Below are 12,920 nucleotides of genomic sequence, written 5' to 3'. Positions count from 1 at the left end.
ACTGTTCAAACTCAGCCTCTCTACAGGCTACATACCCACAGAGTAGCACACAGCAACAGTTATCCCACTCCACAAAGGTGACACCACAATGGACTCCGGGAACTATCACCCTATAAGCCTGACTAGCCTAGTCTGCAAGGCTATGGAGTGCATCATCATGGAACTCAATAACAGAGACATTGGGAACCTCCAAAATATAGACCCCACCCAATCTGGCTTTGTTAAGGGCAGATCATGCCTCCTAAACCTAGTGGACTTCTTTGAGACAGTTACCAAGGCATTAGATGAGGGTAAGGAGGTCCATACAGCCTACCTAGACCTCGCAAAGGCTTTCAACACCATTCTCCATTCTGGTATAATAGAAAAACTCACCAACCTGAACGTTAACCTCTACATCATGAGATAGGTTGCAAATTGGCTCACGGACTGAACCCACATGGTGAGAGTTGCAGGCTCTAGGTTAGACTCTAAACTGGTTGCAAGTGGTGTCCCCCAGGGCTCAGTCCTAGGACCCCTCCTGTTCGGTATATACTTCTCAGAGGTACAGGCAAGCAGAGGACTGCAAACTAGGGGCCATAATTGATTCTCTGGCTGATACAGACACCCTCCAGAAGGGTCTCACTGAGACGGATACCTAGTGTCAAAATCATGGCCTCAAGCTGAATGCCAAAAAGTGCATAGTCATCCCCTTTGGAAAAAACAAAGTACCAGTGAACTACCACATAGGCGGTAGTCCCCTAAATACAGAAAAAGTAATAAAGGATCTGGGGACCCAAATAGATAGCAATCTCTCCTTTGATAATCATATTGCTAAGGTGGTTAGAAAATCCTTCTACGTGGCCCACCTAATCTCAAAAGGGTTCGCATCCAGAACAAAGGAGGTTATTGTGCCTCTCTACTCATCGCTTATTAGACCCATTATAGAATACAATGCCCCATTTGGGATGTACCTTACAAGACACCTGCAACAGCTGGAAAGACCACAAATGTATCTTACCAAGAGGATTACTGGCCTCAAACAGATGACCTATGCAGCCAGACTAAAGAAACTCCAGCTGTACTCTGTTGCATACCGCTTACTCAGAGGTGATCTCTGCTTGACATACAAGGCCATGTCCAACCCAGAATTGATGGATATGCTCCACCTAAAAAAAAACAAATCCCTGAGAGCCACATGCTCTAGGGATATAAACCTTACCACAACGATAAACAGGACGTGCCGGAGGAATAGATTCCTGACCCAGAGACTCCCCATGCTTTGGAACAAGATTCCAATATACATCAGGCAGAGCCCCTCATTAACACTCCAAGAAAACCTTGACGGGTGGATGGGAAACAAAAAAAATTTACCCCGAGGATCACTGCAGTGTCTCTCCTGGACAGAGGCACAAGGAACTAATGGCTCTGCTGGTCAGAGGCACAGGGAACTAATCTAAGGGGTTGGCAAAAGCCAACACACTCTGGCTAGGCTTATAAATGCCCTTGGGAAGATAGCCTAGTACTTACCTATGAACCTAATTTGAATTTTGGGATTACCAAAAAGGTGTTTAGGATAGACAGGTCCAGGATAGGATGCCAGGAGTTGTCTTTTCTGGGTACCAGGAAAAGTCTTGCGTAAAAACTTTGTCCCCATTCTTCTGCTGGGACAGGTTGAATAGCACTGATACTTGGAAGAGGGAGAACCTGCTGTTGAGCCACTGCCCACTGACTTGGGGGTAGGTCTGGCCAACCGTTTGGGGGTTGGTAAGGTGTGGAAGTGGAATCTGTATCCTTGGGAAACTATATTTAAAACCCATTTGTCTTGGGTAATGAGTTTCCAATTTTTTGCATGCAGGGCGATCTTTCCCCTAAAGGAGCAGTCAGTTGAGCAGGGCTTTTCCCCCTAAAGGAGCAGTCAGTTGAGCAGGTCTTGGAAGGTTTAAGGTTAAGTCATTGTTACAGTTTACCATAGGAGGGTGTCTTACTACTTCCAGCTTTGGAAGTGGGAGTCCCCCACTGTTTAGGCCTGTGAGAATCTTGAGACTGTAGCCTAGGTGGTCTGCTGTTCCTGGGTTTGGACTGAGAAGGCCTGGAAGAGACAGGAAAGGGCCAATACTTAGAAGGCCAATGCCTACTAAATCTGGGAGGCTGTACTTGCAGGAAATCTTTAACAGTTTGCATATATTTAGCTTTTTCCTCCATCTTTTTAAGCACTTCTTCTGCTTTGGTGCCAAACAGGCGGTCCTGGTTTAAGGGAGCATCCAGTAATTTAGCTTTAACATGATCTGGCAAAGTTTGCTCTTTAAGCCAAGCATGCCATCTAGGAACAAACCCAGTGACAGCAACCCTGCAAGATGCCTCTAAGGAGGCAAAACCACATTGCAAAGTATGTTTACCAACTTGTTCATCAGAATGCATTAAATCATGTAATTCTTTATTTTCAGCACAGTCAGGAATCAACATCATTTTCTGTTTAAGTAATCCAGTAATATGCTGCTGATACTTTAACATGAAATTGGCAGTTTAAGGCCCTAGTACCCAAAGTAGCAGAAGTGTATTCCTTCTTACCCCACCTGTCCATGGCCCTGGAATCTCTATCAGAGGGGGTATGGTTCTTGGCAGTAGTAGCCTTAATGCCTTTGGTTCCCTATGAAATGGTCTCTGGGTCTGCAGTAGGATTTTTAAAAAGGAACTTGTGAGAGTCAGGTACTCTGTAATACCTGTCAGGTTTCCTGGGAGCCGTAGGTAAAGAGTTTGGGGCAAGGCTAGATTCCATGAAGGCATCATCTACAATATCTAGTACAGGAGGGACAGCTAAAGGCCTGTGTTGAGGTAGGAGTAAGGATTCCCTAAGCCTCTTTTTTGGAGTCAAAGTAATCATGGCTTTCCCAGCGGAAATGCTCCCTAAGAGTGTGCAAAGTTTCACCAAAAGAGAAATCTTCTGGAGGGGAAGCAGAGGGTATGGAGTCCTCTGCATCAGAATCCTCATAGGTAGATAAGGGCAAATCCTGGTCATCAGAAGAAACAGAAATTTCAGAATTCTGATTAGAAGAATCAGAAGGAAAATCATTTCTAGGTATCTTAGAAGGAGAAGGCTGGCTTCCCCTAATTAGAGTAATAAGGTCTTCATCCATTCGTATTTGTTTTTTAGGCATATGGGCCGGACCATGCGGTTTGGACGTCTGTTTTCTAGGTGTGAATCAAGTTTTAGGCCTTGAAAAAGAAGATGGTGATGGTTTGATATGCAAGTCAGTAGGCCTGAATGCACCCTCAGAAGCCGATGCCTGCACAGCGGCTCCGGACCCATCCATGGTAGAGACATCCGCAGGTTCCATAGTCGAAGAAGCATCTCACAGCATATCGGACTCCGAATGGGTCTCAGTAGAGGCCTGCGAATCTGAAGTAGCGGGAATCAGGGGCTGCAAAAGTGCCTCACTGAGTACTGGCGAACTGGCAACTAGCTTAACGGAAGCATCATCGGCAGCTTTGGACCTATGCGGCCTATCTCTGTCTTTATCTTTACGTTTTTTTTGGAATGTCGGTAGTCGGATGGCTTACCGAAGCCATTTCTGGATAATTAAACAGAGTACCGAAATAGTTTGATGCAAAAATGAACCGACGACGAATAGTTCGAGGATTGAATAAGGCACAAAACCAACAGCGAGGGACGTCGTGGTCTGGGCCTAAGCAAGGAATGCAGTACGAATGAAAATCTTATTAGGTATTTGCTTTCCACAAGTAATACAATTGTTAACTTTTACTGACATCGGTTTAGAGCAAGAAAAAGGATCCCAAAAGGGGTACTTAGCTTTTTTGAAGACTTCGGTTCTGAAACTCAAAAAAGTACAGTTTTGTACCTACCATAAATGTAGATGTTCGAAGATCCACATTGCTGCAGTCCTAACACTAGGGTAGTCCGCTGTCCCAGTCGGCCCGAATACCAAAGTATAAGGCTGACGTCGGTCAAGGCGCATTAGTCTGACGTCAGGGTACAAATGCGCATGACAGACGTCATATCCTCAGTCTTTTCTTGCCCCAGATGTCAGAAGACCCTAACAAGATAAGGCCAAAACCAAAAAACACCAAACACTCCTGTACCAAATATATGTACAATATATACAAACTAACAAAAGTACAACCCCACCCACACAACCACCCCTAAACACAGAGGGGAAGGAGGGAGGGTAAATTGGACTGCAGCAATGTGGATCTTCGAACATCTACATTTATGGTAGGTACAAAACTGTACTATGTTCTTCATCCCACATTGCTGCAGTCCTAACACTTGGGTAGAATCCCAAAGCAGAGGTAAGGGAGGCTGGCAAATCATAAAGCAGCAGGAGCTGTCAACATGCCCTGCAAAATAGCCGTGGCAAAACCAGCCCTAGATTTAGAGTAGAGAGGAAGGTGGTAATGCTTAGAGAAAGTATGCACTGAACTCCAAGTAGCTGCCTCTAAAATATCCTTAGTTGCCACCCCCCTTAGAAATGCTGTTGAAGTGGCAGTAGCCCTAGTGGAATGAGGCCTAATCCCAGCTGGAATCTCCTTGCCATGATGGAATAACAAAATGCAATGCAAAACCCAATCCACTTAGAAATAGTTTGTTTTGACACAGGCTTGCCCTGAGAACTCAAAGCAAAAGAAACAAACAACTGCTGAGACTGCCTAAAATCCTTAGTCCTGCTTAAATAATAGCGCAACTGCCTGTGTACATCTAAAGTGTGCAAAATCTTTTCCCTATTTTGGGGATCTGCATAAAAAGTAGGCAAATGAATAGTTTGGTTTAAAGCCACACTAGAAACCACCTTAGGCATAAAGGAAGGATTAGTACGTAATGATACCCTATCCTTATGGAAAATCAAAAAGGCTCAACCGCCATAAGGGCCTGCAATTCAGAAACCCTTCTTGCAGAAGTAATGGCCAACAAAAAGCAGTCTTCCATGACAAGTATTTCAATTCAGCAGTAGCCGAGGCTCAAAAGGTTGTAGAGTAAGTTTCTCCAACACAAAATTGAGATCCCAAGCAGGAGTAGGAGCTCTACGGGGGTCTTATATTCTTTGCCCTCTAAGAAATTGCTTGAACAAAGGATGAGAAAACAATGGTGGGTCACAATCATAGTGAGCTGAAATTGCTGCAGCATGAATCTTAATGGAAGAGAAAGACAAACCTTTGTCCAATAACTCAGTAAGATATTGAAGAGCCACACTCAAATTAGGCTCAGAAACCTCCAAATCCTTTGCTGCACTCCAAAATAAAAATCTCTTCCATTTTTCTGCGTACACTTTCCTTGTACTAGGTCTTCTGGCTTCCATAATCACATTCAAAACTTGTTGAGGAAGTTGAGACCTGCTGTGGTTCAAAACAGAATATGCCAGGCTGTTAGATGAAGAGATTGAAGCTTGACATTGAGTAGATGACCTTCCCTCTGAGACAATAGGTGTGGAATCAAAGGTAAAGGCCATGGAGGCTTCCTTACCAGACTCCTCAGTAATGGGTACCAGTGTTGCGAGGCCAATCTGGAGCTATTAAAATCATCCTTGGCTTGTCTTGTCTGACCTTTAGGAGTACCTTTGGGAGGAGAGGCAGAGGTGGAAAGGCATACACATGAAGATTTTTCCAACTGAAAGAAAGAGCATCCACTTTCCAAGCTGTGTGATGAAACCTTTTTCGTGCAAAACTTTGGCAGCTGGTGGTTTAGTGGAGAAGCGAACAGATCTATGTCTGGAGTTCCCCATGACACTGTCAATTTCCGAAATACATGAAGATCCAGTTTCCACTCGTGGGGATCCATGATTTGCCTGCTTAACACATCTGCTAAGGAGTTCTGTGCTCCCGGCAGAAACCTTGCCTGAAGATTTAGTTGCAAGCTGAGCGCAGTCTCCCACAAAATCATTGCTTGCCTGCATAGAGGATAAGAATGTGTTCCCGTTGTTTGTTGATGTACCACATGACAGTTGTGTTGTCTGTTAGAATCAACACCTGCCCAGGAAGAAGTAACTCCTTGAAAGCCATTAATGCAAACTGGACTGCTAACATCTCCTTCATGTTGATATGTAGATGCTGTAGTCTGGCAGGCCACTTGTCTTGTATCCACTTTCCATTCAGATGAGCTCCCCAAGCTATGTCTGAGGCATCTGTCGTTAGAATCTGACTCGCCTCTGGCCGGGTCACAGAGAGTCCCTTGTTTAGGTGACATTCCTGAGCCCACCACAAAAATTCCTTTTGAATGCAAGGTATTATTTGAATGACAGTGTCCAAATCCTGGCAGTGCTGTGTCCATACATTTTGAGATACCATTGCAGCTTCCTCATATGCAGTTTGGCATTGGGAAGCACCAGAATACAAGATGCCATGAACCCTAAGGCTTGAAGGACTGTCCTTGCAGTCAGCCCGGACTGAAGAGATAGTTGATGGAAGTAAAGGGAAAGATTCTTTTGTTTGTCCGGGGTTAAAAGGCCATCTGGGTTGCTGTATTCAGTCTCACACCCAGAAAGCACATGTCTTGAGAGGGTACTAGACTGGACTTTATTTCGTTCACAGAATACCCCAGGCATCTTAGCACTGCTATCACATATTCCAAATGCTGAAAAAGGTCTTCCTTTTCTTGAGCCAGAATCAGGCAGTCGTCCAAGTAAGGATAGATTTGTATTCCTTTTAGCCTGAAGTAAGCTATCACTGGAGCCAGAACTTTTGTGAATACTCTGGCAGTAGATAAGCCAAAGGGCAATGCAGAGAACTGATAATGGGAATTCCCAGCTCGAAAACGCAGATACTTCCTGCAACTTAGCCTGATAGGCACATGAAGGTAAGCCTCCTTGAGATCTAAAGTTACCATCCAGTGATCTTTGCCCAGCAGAGGTAAAAGCTGTTGTAACGTCAACATTTTGAACTTGGGAATGTCCAGATAAGTGTTGAGGATAGATAAATCCAAAATTGGTCTCCACGTGTTCCCCTTTTTTGGTACTAGGAACAGGCGAGAATAAAATCCTAGGCCCCTTTCTGGCACAGGAACCAGCTGAATGGCCCCTGTTTGGAGTAACAGAGAAATTTGCTTGTGGGCCTCTTTTCTTTGTAGAGGAGGAATGTCTGGCATGCCTTTGAAAGGAGGCAAGGTATGGAAATAAAACCTGTAACCATGGTGAATGATATCCAATACCCATCTGTCTTGGGTAATTAAACTCCAATTTTCTTTGAAAAGCGCCAGTCTTCCCCCCAAAGGCGCTGCCAGACGAGAAGGCTCTGGCAGCTGAAAAGGCAGGTCATTGGGTCTGCTTACGAAAGGACTGACCCCTGCCCTCACCAGAAGACTGAGCAGGTGCACTCCCTGTTCTAGGCCTAAAAGAACCTTGAGCTCTGCCCCTACCACGTCTAGACCTACCCCTAGACTGGGAATCATAAGAAGGATATGTCCACCCCTTAGTAGGCCAATTTCTACTAAACTTCGGAGGCTGAACCTGCAAAAAATCTTTAACAGTCTGCATAGACTTAGCCTTGTCCTCCATTTTCTTTAAAACTGCTTCCACAGGCGAACCAAACAACACATCAGACTGTAACGGAGCATCCAAAATCCTTGTCTTAACATGCTCAGCTAAATTCTGATCCCTCAGCCAGGCGTGCCTGCGAAGAACAGAACCAGTGGCAGCCACCCTCGAAGAGGCCTGTACAGCATCAAAACCACATTGCAAGGAATGCTTACCCACCTGTTCAGAAACATGCACTAAATCCTGTAACTCTTTACACTCAATACCTTCCGCCAGAGCATCCACCTTAGACTTCAATTGAGAAAGGAGATAATTTTGGTATTTTAACATGTGGAACTGACAATTCAAAGCCCTCATGGCTAAAGTGGAAGAAGTATAAACCTTCTTTCCCCATCTATCCAAAGCCCTTGCCTCTTTATCAGGAGGAACAGGATTTTTAACAACAGAAGCCTTAACACCTTTAGGCCCCTGAGAAACAGTTTCCGGGTCTGCCCTAGGACTCTTAAAAGATACTTATGAGCTTCAGGCACCCTATAATACCTATCTGGTTTAACTGGGGCAGGAGGCAAAGAATCAGGGTTCAGGGAAGCCTCTGCAAAAACATCTTCCACCACATCCAGAACAGGAGGTATAGCTAAAGGCCTATGCTGGGGTAGAAACAAAAATTCCCTAAGCCTCTTCCTGGAATCAGAGAAATCTTGACCTTCCCATTTAAAATGCTCCCTCATGGAATGAAGAGTTTCTGAAAAGAAAAATCCTCAGGAGGAGAAGCAAGGAGTAGAATCATCTACATCAGAATCAGAATAAGGAGGATACTCCTGTAAGTCTTCAGCCGAAGACTCAGAAGCCTCCGAACACTGCTCAAAACTCTCAAGCTCAGGTTCCACCCTAGGCCTCTTATCAGGTGGGGCATAGAACCTCTAATCATAGTAATCAAATCTTCTGCCATTTTAAGCATATGTTTCTTAGGCAGAGACCCTGAAGAACTAGGAGAGACACCCACTGAAGTTAAACCTGGCCTGCCTCTCAAGAAGCCTTGGAAACAGAAGGGAGGGCCTAACCACCTTAGGAAGGGAGGGAGAACAGCTACCTGAGAAGCCCCTTCAGCCTGGCCTACCTCCTGAGAGGACACATCTTGTAACAGTAAAGTCTCTCCCTGAGACTCCAAAGAAACTTCTGGCAGAACCTCCGGCTCCACCGAGCCTTCTAAAGAACCGACGTCCGGGACAGACGGTTCTTCCAACCTAGGCTTTGCTGCTTTGTCCTTGCGCTTTTAGGAAGCGGGCGCCGGAGCATCCGGCGGCATTTTATAATTACAACGCTTCCCAAAAACTAACCTGGCACAGTCTAATCTTCTCTTTATAGTGCGTTTGTTAAATCTAGCACAAGAGCGACATCTAACAACGTCGTGCTCAGGCCCGAAGCAAGGTATACACAAGGTATGGTAATCCCTATGAGGTATCTGTTTCCCACAAGAAATACAGTTATTCACTTTTTCTGACATCCGGTTAAATACTGAGGCAAGAAAAAACCAAAATATTCCCCAACGGGGTACTTAGCCAACTTTGATTCGGTCTGAAACTCCGACTTCAGAAAATTTCAGAACGCCAACCTGCACTCGCAATACTGCTTCTGCATCGGACCATGCGGCAAAAAAGACTGAGGATATGACGTCGGTCATGCGCATTTGTACCCTGACGTCCTGACGTCAGACTAATGCGCCTTGACCGACGTCAGCCTTATACTTTGGTATTCGGGCCGACTGGGACAGCGGACTACCCTAGTGTTAGGACTGCAGCAATGTGGGATGAAGAACATCGAAAATTTCAGGAGTCGGCCAACCGGCACTTGCGAACTGCTTCTGCTTCGGGCACTGCACGGCAAGAAAGACTGATGTAATGGCGTCAGCTGCATGCTTTATACCCCTGACTACCTGACGTCATGGAAGAAGAGACAGCAACAGATGCAGGACCCAAGACTGATAATCAGGCCAGCTGAGGGTTACCTGCAAGCAGATAACCCAAATTTAATGACTGCAACAGTAAAACACGAAGAACATCCATAAGGCATTTTTCAGTTTATGTAAGCAACCTTAAAGGGAATACTCCACAGGGTGCTGAATAGTAAAGGGAAGTTCTTATATACAACTGGGAGATGTAGCAAATTTGCTGGCAGATAAATTTATCCCCATTACCCCCAGTTTCCCCCAAGAAATACTCTATCATTTCTCCCCATAATTATCACTAAAGAACAGATCCTCACCTCATTCTTCAGTGATAAAACCACTACCCTACAATATCCCAGGATGCCTCCTAAACTGCTTGAAACATGACCTGTCAGGCTCACTAAATTCTCTATTTAACCACAGGGTCCAGACAGGCTTCATCCGTAGGGGAATGAAAGACTACAACGGTTACCCTTCTACGCAAAGGCTGACCACCAATAGACCCAGGCAACTACAGACCCATAAGTTTGACTAGTCTTATACGTCAGGCCAGGAAAAAAATTATTGAAGACCTGACAAACAAATACATAGGAAATCTTCAAACCCTGAACTCATCCCAGTTTGGTTTTGTCAAGGGCAGTTCATGCCTACTAAACTTAGTGGATAGCTTTGAGAAGTTCACTAGAGCCGTGGACAAGCCCAAAATGGTGTATACTGCCTACCTTGACCTGGCAACTATTACTTAGGTATTACAGAAAAACACAAATTTATGCATAAATCCCTACATCACCTGATGGATAGCCAAATGGCTCACAGACAGGACATATGAAGTTAGGGTGGGGGAATCTACCTTCACCAAGTAGCTGGTAACTTGTGTTGCCCCACAGGGCTGAATATACTTTTTGAAGTCAAGGAAAATGTAGAGTGCCTTTGGCTGACCAAATCTGCTGATGACTGCAAGTTAGGTGCAATCACTGAATTCCCTCCAAATCTGGTGCCAGAACCATGCTCTAAATCTCAGTGCAAAAATGCCACTCCTGTAAATTACAACACTGATAACACTCCCCTAAAAATATTTCCAGTGATAATGGACTTGGCAACTCAGGTTGATAGCAACCTGAACTTTGACCACCATGCATCGTTGGTAGTGAGAAAATCCTTCTATGTGGTAAAACTTACAAGTAAGGGCATGGCATCCAGATCTAAGGAGATCATAGCTCCACCACACACAGCCCTCATTACACCAATCATCACTTCCAATGCACCCTTCGGCATGTCCCTGAAAATGAATCTGTAACAACTGGACTGGCTACAGATGTTCCTCACTAAAAGCATAGAGGGTATAAATAATATGTCCTAAGTGCACCATATCAAAGCCCTGTTCTTATACTTAGTCTCTTACAGACTACTGACGGGTGATCTACGCCTAACCTACAAGGCATTTTCTGATGGAGCCATTTTGCGTTCATCCATGGCGCTAGTGATCTTCTCAAAGACATCCAATGAGTTTAGTAGGCATGGAATGGGTACAAGATTTGAAGATTTCCTATGTTTTTGCAACAAGTAGATGGATCTTACTACAAATTTGTAAAACAAACAACACTAGAATTACCCAATCTAAGGATCTAAACCTTGTCTGTGACAGTATGTGTGTCTCAGAGATTATCCCTTCTCTTGAACACACTCCCCAGTCACGTGAAACAGAGCTCTTCCATGAAGAATTCTGTACTGGCTTCCTGTTGGTTTCTTTCTGTTACTTGCCTTTGCATGCAAGCATACCACAGTTCGTTTAACTATTTATTGTAATTAACTAGTCTTATTACTGTATTGTACTGAGTACAATAAATACACGGAAACAAATGTTTCAGTTGATAGGCTATACTATCAAATTCCCAAAGCTTGTTTATGCACCATTACATTTATACCAGAAGGTCTGGTATTTTTCTCAAAGTCTGATGTAATACAGTTTTTTCTTTGTATAACAGTTTTTCTTTGTTCTTCTAATTTATGATTTACCCTAGATTCTTTGGTCCAGGAAATTCAGTCTTGCATCATCTGAAACTTAGTGTTCCAGCACTATCTTGCTTGTGAGCTTTATCTTGCTTGAAGTTACTCCAGTGTACTTTCAGCTGCCATCTGCGTAGCTATTTTACAAACTTTGTTTCTCAATAACATACTCCTTTGCATGGATGCCAAATCTAATTAGCTATGCCAGCACACTTACTACTTTTATTTTTCAGCATTTTATATTATTTCTAAATTAACCCTTTATATGTCATATCATTTTTGCAGCTTTTTATTCAAGCTAATGATGTAAGCAACAGTTTGAAAAGCTCGGAGCAAGGACGTTGTTAGCCTTGCACCGACCGTGTGGCGTAGAGATGGCGCAGCAGCACCATATGCATATTAATGAAGGTGCGCTGCTGTAACGGCCACGTGCACAGGAAACGTGTATGAGTGCAGGGGGCGTGTCCAAGCACTGCACGGAGGTTTGAACATGTCAGCTGCATATGCGCAACCTAAATTGCTGACTAGTACAGCCTGCCTCTAACAGTAATCACTCCTGTCAGTGTCCATGGATACTGAAATGTATGGAAAGCATACAAGACAGTTTTGCGAACACCAAAATAAAAAGTAAACACAAAGGCACATAGCTGAATATTGAGTCCCCGTCCATCGAACAAATGATATTTAAAACCCTGTGCCCGTATTCCATTGTAGTGTCAATAGTTATATCAAGTGGAAGCGAAACGCATCATGTTAGCACGCCGCCAATTGCTAAGCCTAGCCCAATGGTTAGGGTTACCACCTATCCTACATTGTGAGGTACAGTCCCCCTCTAGGCAGTTGTGTCCATACCAAAACCATTATAAATGTCAAATGTCTTGCGATTGTAGGACATAATTATGTCCCATATTTTATGCAATAGTCCCATACAATACTTATTTCCGTATATAAAATACCTAAATGTTACAAGAAACAGAATAAGCAAGTAAACGAAACAGAATAAGCAACTACACCGCTACAACAATAAAAGCTTATACTTAGGTATAAAACTAAACTACTATCCTTTGTATTGACCGTGGGTATGCGTTGGCCTGTAAACTCTGATGTGTGTCCCGAAAATGTCCCATCCTGGTCATATGAAAAGGTGGCAACCCTACCAATGGTCAGAGCATTCACCCAATATCTGCCCATTCGCGGTCCAAGTTGTCCTTGTCAGGATGGCCCATAGATGAGCGGGCATTACCCAGGTCTATCTACCATGTTATGACAGATAAGTATTTGCGTGTACTATGTGCATGAAGTGCAGCATGTGGATCATCAGAAATGCTAGGGTAGTCCTCACAACCATATTGGTACCAGAGATGTGTAATGTACGCAATGTGTTCTGTTGACTGTGCCATAGGCCATCAACTAGAGAAGGGATGGATGGTGTCTGTGGAATATGGGGATGGGGGGGTGACGGGTAATGTAATAATTCTCCAAGCGGAGACTGGGTTGTATGCACAATA

General features: G+C 44.2%; 1 protein-coding gene across 2 annotated transcripts in view; it reads right to left on the bottom strand.

The window, feature by feature from the left end:
• OTUD6B (OTU deubiquitinase 6B) overlaps positions 1-12,920 on the bottom strand; it is a 1,944,790-nt gene that overhangs the window by 555,695 nt on the left and 1,376,175 nt on the right. The gene's annotated exons all lie outside the window — the stretch shown is intronic.

Source organism: Protopterus annectens, chromosome 11.part0 (assembly GCF_019279795.1).
Source record: "Protopterus annectens isolate FY-2018-M chromosome 11.part0, PAN1.0, whole genome shotgun sequence".
In the NCBI taxonomy this organism is placed as follows: domain Eukaryota; kingdom Metazoa; phylum Chordata; order Ceratodontiformes; family Protopteridae; genus Protopterus; species Protopterus annectens.
The sequence above is the reverse complement of the archived record's forward strand: the minus strand, read 5'-3'. Positions and strand labels throughout refer to the sequence as shown.